Source organism: Mytilus trossulus, chromosome 1 (assembly GCF_036588685.1).
Source record: "Mytilus trossulus isolate FHL-02 chromosome 1, PNRI_Mtr1.1.1.hap1, whole genome shotgun sequence".
NCBI classification, from domain to species: domain Eukaryota; kingdom Metazoa; phylum Mollusca; class Bivalvia; order Mytilida; family Mytilidae; genus Mytilus; species Mytilus trossulus.
This window is the reverse complement of record NC_086373.1, coordinates 12,032,610-12,043,388: the sequence shown is the minus strand read 5'-3', so window position 1 is coordinate 12,043,388 and position 10,779 is coordinate 12,032,610.

The window sequence follows — 10,779 nt, the reverse complement described above, 5'->3', positions numbered from 1 at the left end:
TGTTTTAAATTGTTTTTATGCACAGATCGGATTTTGCACAAACTAGACCCTCCTTAGACATCTTTCGTACGTCGTTATTTTTTTTATTTTTTTTTAAAACATGATGTGAATTTTAGAGATGATATGTTTTATTGTCATGATTATCTAAGAAAGTTCTGTCGGGGAAATATTTCAATAGACACAGGCAGTAGATTATTATAACAAAAATGAAATATTTTGTAACTTTGATGTGTATCTGGTGTTATTCTGTAATGTAAAAAAAAGGTTCACTACTTAAACCGTTGCGCAAATTGAACTGAAATCATAAAAAAATCATAGAGCATCCGTCATTCTAGACCATGATCACACCACGCTCACAGCGATGTAAAATAAATTCAGATCGTGGTGAGGACGTGGTATGAATAGCATGAAATGTAGATGTTCGTTGTTTTGACGATGATACAACGTCCTCATTACGCTTCTACAACTATCACGGTACGATGATATCACGTTCTCATCACGATTACTACGCACATCACGTTCTCACTACAATAATACCGTGATTTATCCGACTGCAACACGATCTTATCACGCTTCTACTGCGATCATAGCACGCTCTTTCCACGATCATACTACGACCTTACCACGTTCATACCGCGATCCTACTTCGCTCTGAGCAATGACGATCGTGTTCCATATAAATACTTTTCCATTCCTTATATTTTATAAATACGTAGATTTTTTTGGAAACCACACAGTCATGCCACCAAAATCTACCAGAAATCGTGGGTGTTGTGGTAGGGGTGGAGGTAGAGGCAAATGGCCCCTGCTACGAATCCTGATACAGTAAAGATGTCGGACAGACCAAATCGACCTGAATGACATCATATAGCTTGTCCATATATATATAGTATAAAACAGATACATATACACATATGCTTATTATTGTCGAGCCTGCAACTTTTGTTGCAGAAAGCTCGACATAGGGATAGTGATCAGGCGGCTACGGCGGCGGCGTTAGCTAACTTTTTGAAAGCTTTATATTTTAGAAGGTAGAAGACCTGGATGCTTCATACTTTGTATATAGATGCCTCATGTTACAAACTTTCCGTCAGTCACATGTCCAATGTCCTTGACCTCATTTTCATGGTTCAGTGCCTACTTGAGAAAAAAAGTTAAGATTTTTTGTAATGTTAAATTCTCTCTTATTATAAGTAATTGGATAACTATATTTAGTATGTGCGTACCTTGCGAGGTCCTCATGCCCGTCAGACAGTTTACGCTTGACCTCGACCTCATTTCATGGCTCAGTGAACAAGGTTAAGTTTTGGTGGTTAAGTCCATATCTCAGATACTATAAGCAATAGGTCTAGTAAATTCGGTGTATCGAAGGACTGTTAGGTGTACATGTCCAACTGGCAGGTGTCATGTGACCTTGACCTCATTTTCATGGTTCAGTGGTTATAGTTAAGTTTTTGTGTTTTGGTCTATTATTTAAATTCTATATGCAATAGTTCTTCTATATTTGGTGTATGGAATGATTGTAAGGTGTACATGTCTTGCTGACAGGTGTCATCTGACCTTGACCTCATTTTCATGGTTGAGTGGTCAAAGTTAAGTTTTTTGAGTTTTGGCCTTTTTTTCTAATACTTTATGCATTAGGTCAACTATATTTGGTGTATGGATATATTTTATGATCTATGTGTCTGTTACGCAGGTTTTATTAGAAATTGACCTCATTTCCGCGGTCGATTGCTAAGTGTTAAGTGTTTGTGTTTTGGTCTGTTTTTCTTAATCTATAAGCAATAAGTCAACTATATTTGTTGTATTGAAGAATTTTTAGCTGTACATGTCTGGCTGGAATGGTTCATCTGACATTGACCTCATTTTCATAGTTCATTGATCAATGTTTCATTTTCTTGGTTAATTTTGATTTTATGTGACAGTTGTAATAAAGCTTCATATTTAGGTCTATCAACATAATATCAATGATTAGTAAAGAAAGCGAGACATTTCAGCGTGTGCACTCTTGTATTTCAAGCAACTTTAAAAGTCATACTACAGGGTCGAATACTTGTCACCAGTAGCTTATTGTCTAAAATGTTAAGGCTTGATGACAGGGCTGTTCTAAACAGAATATCAGTTTTTGATTCTTTGGACAAACTCTGTTGAGAAGTTCATCAAACATCTCAAAACAAAAAAGATGGAAGCTAGGTTCATCTATGATTCATAACTCGTTCATCAACTGATCAATATATCCAAACCATAGTCTCCTTTCGGTTGATATACGAGAACATACTCAACATGACCTACAGCATCTAAAACTTCTTCTTCGCCTTCTCTCAATATACATATCATGTTCTGGTCGTTAAGATTTTGTATTCATTTACATAGTCTTGTGTTTCCATGGTTCAATTAAAACTGAATTTTTAAAAAAAACGCCTCCATGAGCGTGCTAGAATCGAAATATGCCGGGTCTTGAACAGCGTGGTATAATAGATATAGGAAGATGTGGTGTGAGTGCCAATGAGACAACTCTCCATCCAAATAACAATTTTAAAAAAAGTAAACCATTATAGGTCAATGTACGGCCTTTAACACGGAGCCGTGTAAACATGGTTTAGTAGTAGTAGTGTGGTTGGGTCGTGATGAAAACTTGCTGGTCGTAGTGAGGTCGTAGTAACGTCTCTGATCGTCTCTGTGAGATCGTAGCGCAGTCTCTCAGACTAGGATCGCGCGTTGCCTACGCTTTATTATATACGATGGTGCAGCGACCTTTGCGATCTTACAACGAAGTTATTGCGCTTTCGTTACGCTTCTATACTACTACCTCATTCCACCACAACCACACCACGGTTGTTTTGAGCATGTTGAAAGTCATCACGATCATGAAAAAGTGATTTGCTTTGCAATTATTTAAAAAAAAAATGAAAGGTCTTGAAATATAGATAGGAACTGTAAACAGTTAAAATGAACAACAGCACTCTGATTAAAAAACAACAACTGTCAAATATGATGGAAACTATAATCTGACTCATTTGAATTATTGCCTAATGATTACCTTTTTACCAGTTTTTATACGCCCGTCAAAATTTTAACGGGACGTATTATGGTATACAAATGTCCTGTGTCCGTCCGTCTGTCCGTCCGACTGTCGTACCGTCCGTCTGTCCGTCCGTCTGTCCGGCGAAAACATGTCGCACCGTAACTTGAGAACGCCTTATCCAAATTTCATGAAACTTAACATAGTTGTTTCTTATGATGGTCAAACGATCTGTATACTTTTTTGTGAAAATAAGATTAAAACTTTTTGAGTTATGGCACTTTGTAACTAAAACAAGTTTTTTCACATGTCGCACCGTATCTCAAAAAATATTCTTGATTATGGCTTAAAACTTTAAAGACTTCTTATTTATATTAATCTTAATATCTGTATACTTTTTGGTGATGATTCAAAATTTAATTTTTGAGTTATTGAGTATTTTGTAAAAAAAGGGGGAGGTTTTTTTTACATGTCGCACCATATCTCAAAAACCATTTATGATTATTCCTTAAAACTTTACACATGTCTTTGTTATATTAATCTAAAGATCTGTATACTTTTTGGTGATGATTAAAAATTTCATTTTTGAGTTATTGAGTATTTTGTAAAAAAAAAAGGGGGGGGGGGTTACATGTTGTGCCGTATCTCAAAAACAATTTATGATTATTGCTTAAAACTTTACACACTTCTTTGTTATATTAATCTAAAGATATGTATACTTTTTTGGTGATGATTTAAAACCTGATTTTGGAGTTATTGAGTATTTTGTTAAACAGGGGAAGGTTTTTTTACATGTCGCACCGCATCTCAAAAATAATTTATGATTATTGCTTAAAACTTTACACACTTCTTTGTTATATTAATCAGATCATCTAAAGATCTGTATACTTTTTGGTTTTGATTCAAAATTTTATTTTAGTGATATTTAGTTTTTTGTAAAAAAAAAAAACAGGGTTGGGGGTTTCACATGTCCCGCCGTGTCTCAAAAACAAAATATGTTATACATTTTTTATGAGCACTTTAGGTCAAATATGATGTGTGGACAAAATATCTAGAAAATCTACAAACATGTGTGCCGAGCCAGTGTTTTGATTTTTTGGCCCTTACAGAGAATTGGTGTTAAAACTTTCTCAGAAACTATTTATGATTATTGCATAAAACTTCCACACAAGACGTCGGGCGTATCATGTGATCATGGCGCAGCTGTTTATTGAGCTTTGTACTACGTAATTGAACCTACTATATAATGTAATTATTCTCTAAAAACTCAAAAAAAAATACCAGCAGGCTGGTAATTTGAGCAGTCAAATGAGTTATATGTATATGTATATGCTATATACAACCACTGACTGCATATTACCTACCACTTTAAAACTCTTTGTGAAATGCACACAGGCTTTTGTATAACAAACAGTAAATAGTTATGACAGCCACAAGGAAGGGATATACATGCCTTGATTTCACACACAATATGTAGATGTACGATTTCTGCAATAACATCAGCACGAGGCATTCCTTGGTCACATATTATTGGACTGCGCTAATCCAATATAATAATGAAATTTTGTTAGAGGTGGATAAAGATTAACTCAAATAAAACAGAATTAGGATTGTGTACGCCAGACGCGCTTTTCGTCTAGTGGCGCTCGAATCTAAAAAGGTCAAATAACGTAATAGATTCCATTATTCCGACGGGTTTGGCCAACAAAGCTCCTTCATCTATTCCTGGGGGTAGAAAATATTTGAAATTTGGCATGTTCAGTTACTCGGTCAGTATGAAATAATTGTATTTGAACTATAATTGGTCATTAGAACTGTAATACATGTTAATTAAGTTGAAAAACAAAACCTCATACTCATTTTCACGGCCCAAAAAATAAAGTTATTATGATCAGGTTAGTGTTTCAAGTGCTATGGGAATATGTCAACTTTATTTGTTGTATAAAATCATTGTTTAGTGTACTAGTCGCCTAAATTTAATATACTTTTACAAATTTTGACTTGGATGGAAAGTTGTCTCATTGGCACTCATACCACATCTTCTTTTATACATATATGATAAATTGTTATATAAATAGATCTACGTTAAGTTTTATTATTCAGTCAGTACACAATCTATTATTTAATTATTCTTAAAAAAAATAATTGCATAATATATAAAGCACTAAAACTTCTCTCAAAATTTCATTGAAATTTATCTTAGTTTGTGAATGTGTTACATTTCATAGTTCAAACAAAATTAGAAGATATACGTTTTGTGTTACTGTAAGTACCATTTTCTTTATGTGAATTTTAAAGGACACAAAAAACGGTTAAAGTCTACACAAGGAAACGATTAATACTGCTACTTGTTTTATGTCTCTATTGGACAGAAATTACATCCTTAAACAAGTAATCCAGCTATAATACATTAGTATTCAAATGACATTCGGGAGATTAGTATGACATTCGTTATCTCTTGGTATTGTTCATTGTATACTATATAGATATCAATTTTCAAATTTAACCTTTTTTCCGCTTTCAGGGTATTTATGTTTAAAGCCGGCTTCACATCGCATTTCAAAAGAGACTTCAAAGATAAAAGTTTTAATCACATATTGAGTTTCCTGTATCATAAATAATGGTTGATATAAGGTGTGATTCAGTATTTTGTTTACATTAGATGACGTTTCAAGTGAATAATGTGAGAAAATAGACGTTTTTAACTTTTAATTATTAAGCTGAGTTGTTTCTAAATAACCATAGATTTGTGTCCTAATATGAAAGCAGTAGAAGATATCAAATTGATAGTCAAAATCACAAGTAGGAAACTTACTCACAATGCCATGACAAAAAACTCACAAATACTAAAAGACAAGTCTACAAAATACAGCAGAAGAGAAAACACAAAACTATCAATTCAGTAGTAGAACTCAAGTTAACCCATGCATAACATCAAATAGCAAAAAGTTTATTGCATATTCAGGACGAAACCAAATGAACAATAAATTTTTTTTTTTTTTTTTTAAACTTTGTTGAATGAAAGGAGAGGCGTAAAATCTAAGGTGCCAGATATATTTAAGAAACTGTAATTTTACAGAGTTTTGGATTGTGATGGGCCACCTTAGCACTACAAAAAGAGTTGTCGCAGTGATTCCCTAACCGAGAAGAGATGGTGACACTTCATCTACGTGAAGCACATCCTTATATCTAAACCGCAGTGGACAACGTATTCATATACATACAACACAGTAATAAGGACACCCTCTTCTATGTTTTTCGATGCATTTGCTTTCTTTTAAAATGGATCACTGAGAGTTTTGTTCCTTATCCTCTTTCCAGGTAGTGTATGACTATCGTAAAACTATTAAGAAATATTGCACTGTATTCTGACTGTAATTGTTTTTGAATATTACTTTTGACGTCCTCTAAAAATCATTTCGATTTTTTTTTTAGTTTTTTAGTGGCTGTAATCTTTTCGTTCGTGATTGAAAATGCTAAAAACGGTATCTGAGTTTCAACTTTATATATAAATGGTGAAAGTGTTTTGTTAATGTAAAAGCAGGTAGCGTAGTGGTGGTGACAGCAATTATTTTTTTCATCATAATTTGTATTTAAAGAAATTTGTATATTCTTGTGGCCTTCTTTTGGTTTTATTCAACTTAAATTGGTAGGAAATTTAATCCTAATTAGACGTATCTATATCTGATCGTCTGTTAAGTCAGGTTGACTTTTTGTTAGCAAATTACAATTTTTGTATGTCTCAGACAAATTGTCATTTTGATTTGAAATATTTTCCCGATAAGATTTTAAATTCATATGAAGGTTTATAATTGGTGTATTTTGTAATTTATCTATAATCGTTAAATATATCAATTTATGCGTTTCCAAAATTTGTTCAATTGCTCTTTATGAAAATACGATGATTGGGTATGAGTTGCCAATGAGACAATTAACCAGAGTTCAAATAAAGTGGATGCAAGATAATTACTGTTTTAGTGCTCTGTTTTCCTGTTCCTGTTGTCTATTTTACCGGTTGTTTTAGTGCATACGTTCTGATTGTCTTTTATACCGGTTGTTTTAGTGCATGTGTTCCTGTTGTTTTATGACATGGGTGGTTTAAGTGCATGTGTTCCTGTTGTCCTTTTTTATCGGTTGATTTGGTGCGTGTGTTCCTTTTGTGTTTTATACCGGTTGGTTTAGTGCATGGGTTCCTGTTGTCCTGTATACCGGTTGTTTTAGTGCACGTGTTCTTGTTGTTTTTAAGTTTTTTTATCGGTTGTTTTAGTGCATGCATGTGTTCCTGTTGTCTATTTAAATGTTTTTTTAGTGCATGCATGTGTTCCTGTTGTCTATTTAAATGTTTTTTTAGTGCATGTTTTTCTGTTGTCTATTACACCGGTTGATTCGGTGCATGTGTTCATGTTGTCCTTCATACCGGTTGTTTTGGTTCATGTGTTCCTGTTGTCTTTTATACCGGTTGTTTTAATGCATGTGACCTGTGTCTTTTTTACCGGTCGTTTAAGTAAATGTGTCCCTGTTGTCTTTTATACAGGTTGTATTAGTGAATGTGTTCCTGTTGTCTTTTATACCGGTTATGAAATTTAGTACTTTTTAACCGACATTATTATTAGCTCACCTGGCCCGAAGGGCCAAGTGAGCTTTTCTCATCACTTGGCGTCCGTCGTCCGTCGTCGTCCATCGTCGTCCGTCGTCGTCGTCCGTCGTCGTCGTCCGTCGTCGTTAACTTTTACAAAAATCTTCTCCTCTGAAACTACTGGGCCAAATCAAACCAAACTTGGCCACAATCATCATTGGGGTATCTTGTTTAAAAAATGTGTGGCGTGACCCGGTCAACTAACCAAGATGGCCGCCACGGCTAAAAATAGAACATAGGGGTAAAATGCAGTTTTTGGCTTATAACTCAAAAACCAAAGCATTTAGAGCAAATCTGACAGGGGGTAAAAATGTTTATCAGGTCAAGATCTATCTGCCCTGAAATTTTCAGATGAATCGGTCAATCGGTTGTTGGGTTGCTGCCCCTGAATTGGTAATTTTGAAGAAATTTTGCTGTTTTTGGTTATTATCTTGAATATTATTATAGTTAGAGATAAACTGTAAACAGCAATAATGTTCAGCAAAGTAAGATCTACAAATAAGTCAACATGACCAAAATGGTCAGTTGACCCGTTTAGGAGTTATTGCCCTTTATAGTCAATTTTTAACCATTTTTCGTTAATTAAAGTAATCTTTTACAAAAATCTTCTCCTCTGAAACTACTTGGCCACAATCATCTTTCGGGTATCTAGTTTAAAAAATGTGTGGCGTGACCTGGTCAACCAACCAAGATGGCCGCCACGGCTAAAAATAGAACAAAGGGGTAAAATGCAGTTTTTGGCTTATAACTCAAAAACCGAAGCATTTTGAGGAAATCTGACAGGGATAAAAATGTTTATCAGGTCAAGATCTATCTGCCCTAAAATATTCAGATGAATCGGTCAATCGGTTGTTGGGTTGCTGCCCCTGAATTGGTAATTTTGAGGAAATTTTGCTGTTTTTGGTTATTATCTTGAATATTATTATAGATAGAGATAAACTGTAAACAGCAATAATGTTCAGCAAAGTAAGATCTACAAATAAGTCAACATGACCAAAATGGTCAGTTGACCCGTTTAGGAGTTATTGCCCTTTATAGTCAATTTTTAACCATTTTTCGTAAATTAAAGTAATCTTTTACAAAAATCTTCTCCTCTGAAACTACTTGGCCAAATTAATCCAAACTTGGCCACAATCATCTTTGGGGTATCTAGTTTAAAAAATGTGTGGCGTGACCTGGTCAACCAACCAAGATGGCCGCCACCGCTAAAAATAGAACATAGGGGTAAAATGCAGTTTTCGGCTTATAACTCAAAAACCAAAGCATTTTGAGGAAATCTGACATGGGATAAAAATGTTTATCAGGTCAAGAACTATCTGCCCTGAAATTTTCAGATGAATCGGTCAATCGGTTGTTGGGTTGCTGCCCCTGAATTGGTAATTTTGAGGAAATTTTGCTGTTTTTGGTTATTATCTTGAATATTATTATAGATAGAGATAAATTGTAAACAACAATAATGTTCAGCAAAGTAAGATCTACAAATAAGTCAACATGACCAAAATGGTCAGTTGACCCCTTTAGGAGTTATTGCCCTTTATAGTCAATCTTTAACCATTTTTCATAAATCTAAGTAATCTTTTACAAAATCTCCACTGAAACTACTAGGCCACAATCATCTTTGGGGTATCAAGTTTGAAAAATGTGTCCGATGACCTGGCCATTCAACCAAGATGGCCGTCACGGCTAAAAATAGAACATAGGGGTAAAATGCAGTTTTTTGCTTATAACTATGAAACCAAAGCATCTAGAGCAAATCTGACAAGAAGTTAAATTGTTAATCAAGTCAATATCTATCTGCCCTGAATTTTTCAGATGAATTGGACAACTGGTTGTTGGGTTGCTGCCCTCCAATTGGTAATTTTTAAAGAAATTTTGCCGTTTTTGGTTATCTTGAATACTATTATAGATAGCGATAAACTGTAAACAGCAATAATGTTCAGCAAAGTAAGATCTACAAATAAGTCAACATGACCTAAATGGTCAATTGACCCCTTAAGGAGTTATTGCCCTTTATAGTCAATTTTTAACAATTTTCATTAATTTGGTAAATTTATGTAAATTTTTACCAAATATAGTTCTCTGTTACTAATGGGCAAAGTTCATGATAGATATAATTGTAAGAAGCAAAATCGTTCAGTAAAGTAAGAACTTCAAACACATCACCATCACCAAAATACAATTTTGTCATGAATCCATTTGTGTCCTTTGTTTAATATGCACATAGACCAAGGTGAGCGACACAGGCTCTTTAGAGCCTCTAGTCTTCTTTTGAGTTCATTGTACATATTTTTAAAAGTCTACTTATCGAGATGAAAAAGGTGGTCTGCTTAAGAATATTATAACAAGTAACATATGTAAAAATTTCGAATGAGCGTCATTCGCTTACTCATCGAAGCTCGTATGATAATAAACAATTCTGAGATCTGTATTCTGAGATCTGTATTTTAGTTAGAATATTTTTGTTGGAGATTTCATGTTGACCTATAAATGTCTGTGTTTATGTGTTGCTAGGTTGCTGGTTCATTGACGTATACATTGCATCTCCTTTCTCCTTTTATTTTTCTTTTATTTATGTGCGTTTACAATTTTCTGTTTTATTCTCAATTTATTCATTTTGTATAGATATAGGAAGACGTATTATGAGTGCCAATGAGACAGCTCTCTATCCAAGTAACAATTTATAAAAGTAAAACATTATAAGTCAAGGTACGGCCTTCAACACTGAGCCTCAGCTCACGTCGGACAGCAAGCTATAAAGGGCCCCAAACATTACTAGTGTTTGTATTTTCAAATATCGTAGACTATCTAAAAACCACACAAACACATTAATAATTCATAACAAACCTGGTTTCTAGCGTTTAATACAATAACACTCCGTTGGTTATGTACTTTATAAATGAAATATTTTAAAGTCGGAAAAAAATGCTAAATAAACTGAACATTATGTAAAACTATATAGCAATCATTTTCTTTATCATTCGACCCAATTTGTCAGAATATCATATTAAAATATTGTTACAAATGATATGCTTGTTAAAGGTTTTCATTGGAAATTATATTTTGAAATAAAGCATTTAAATCCTAAATATAAAGATTTGCACAAAAATTTATAATTGTTTGG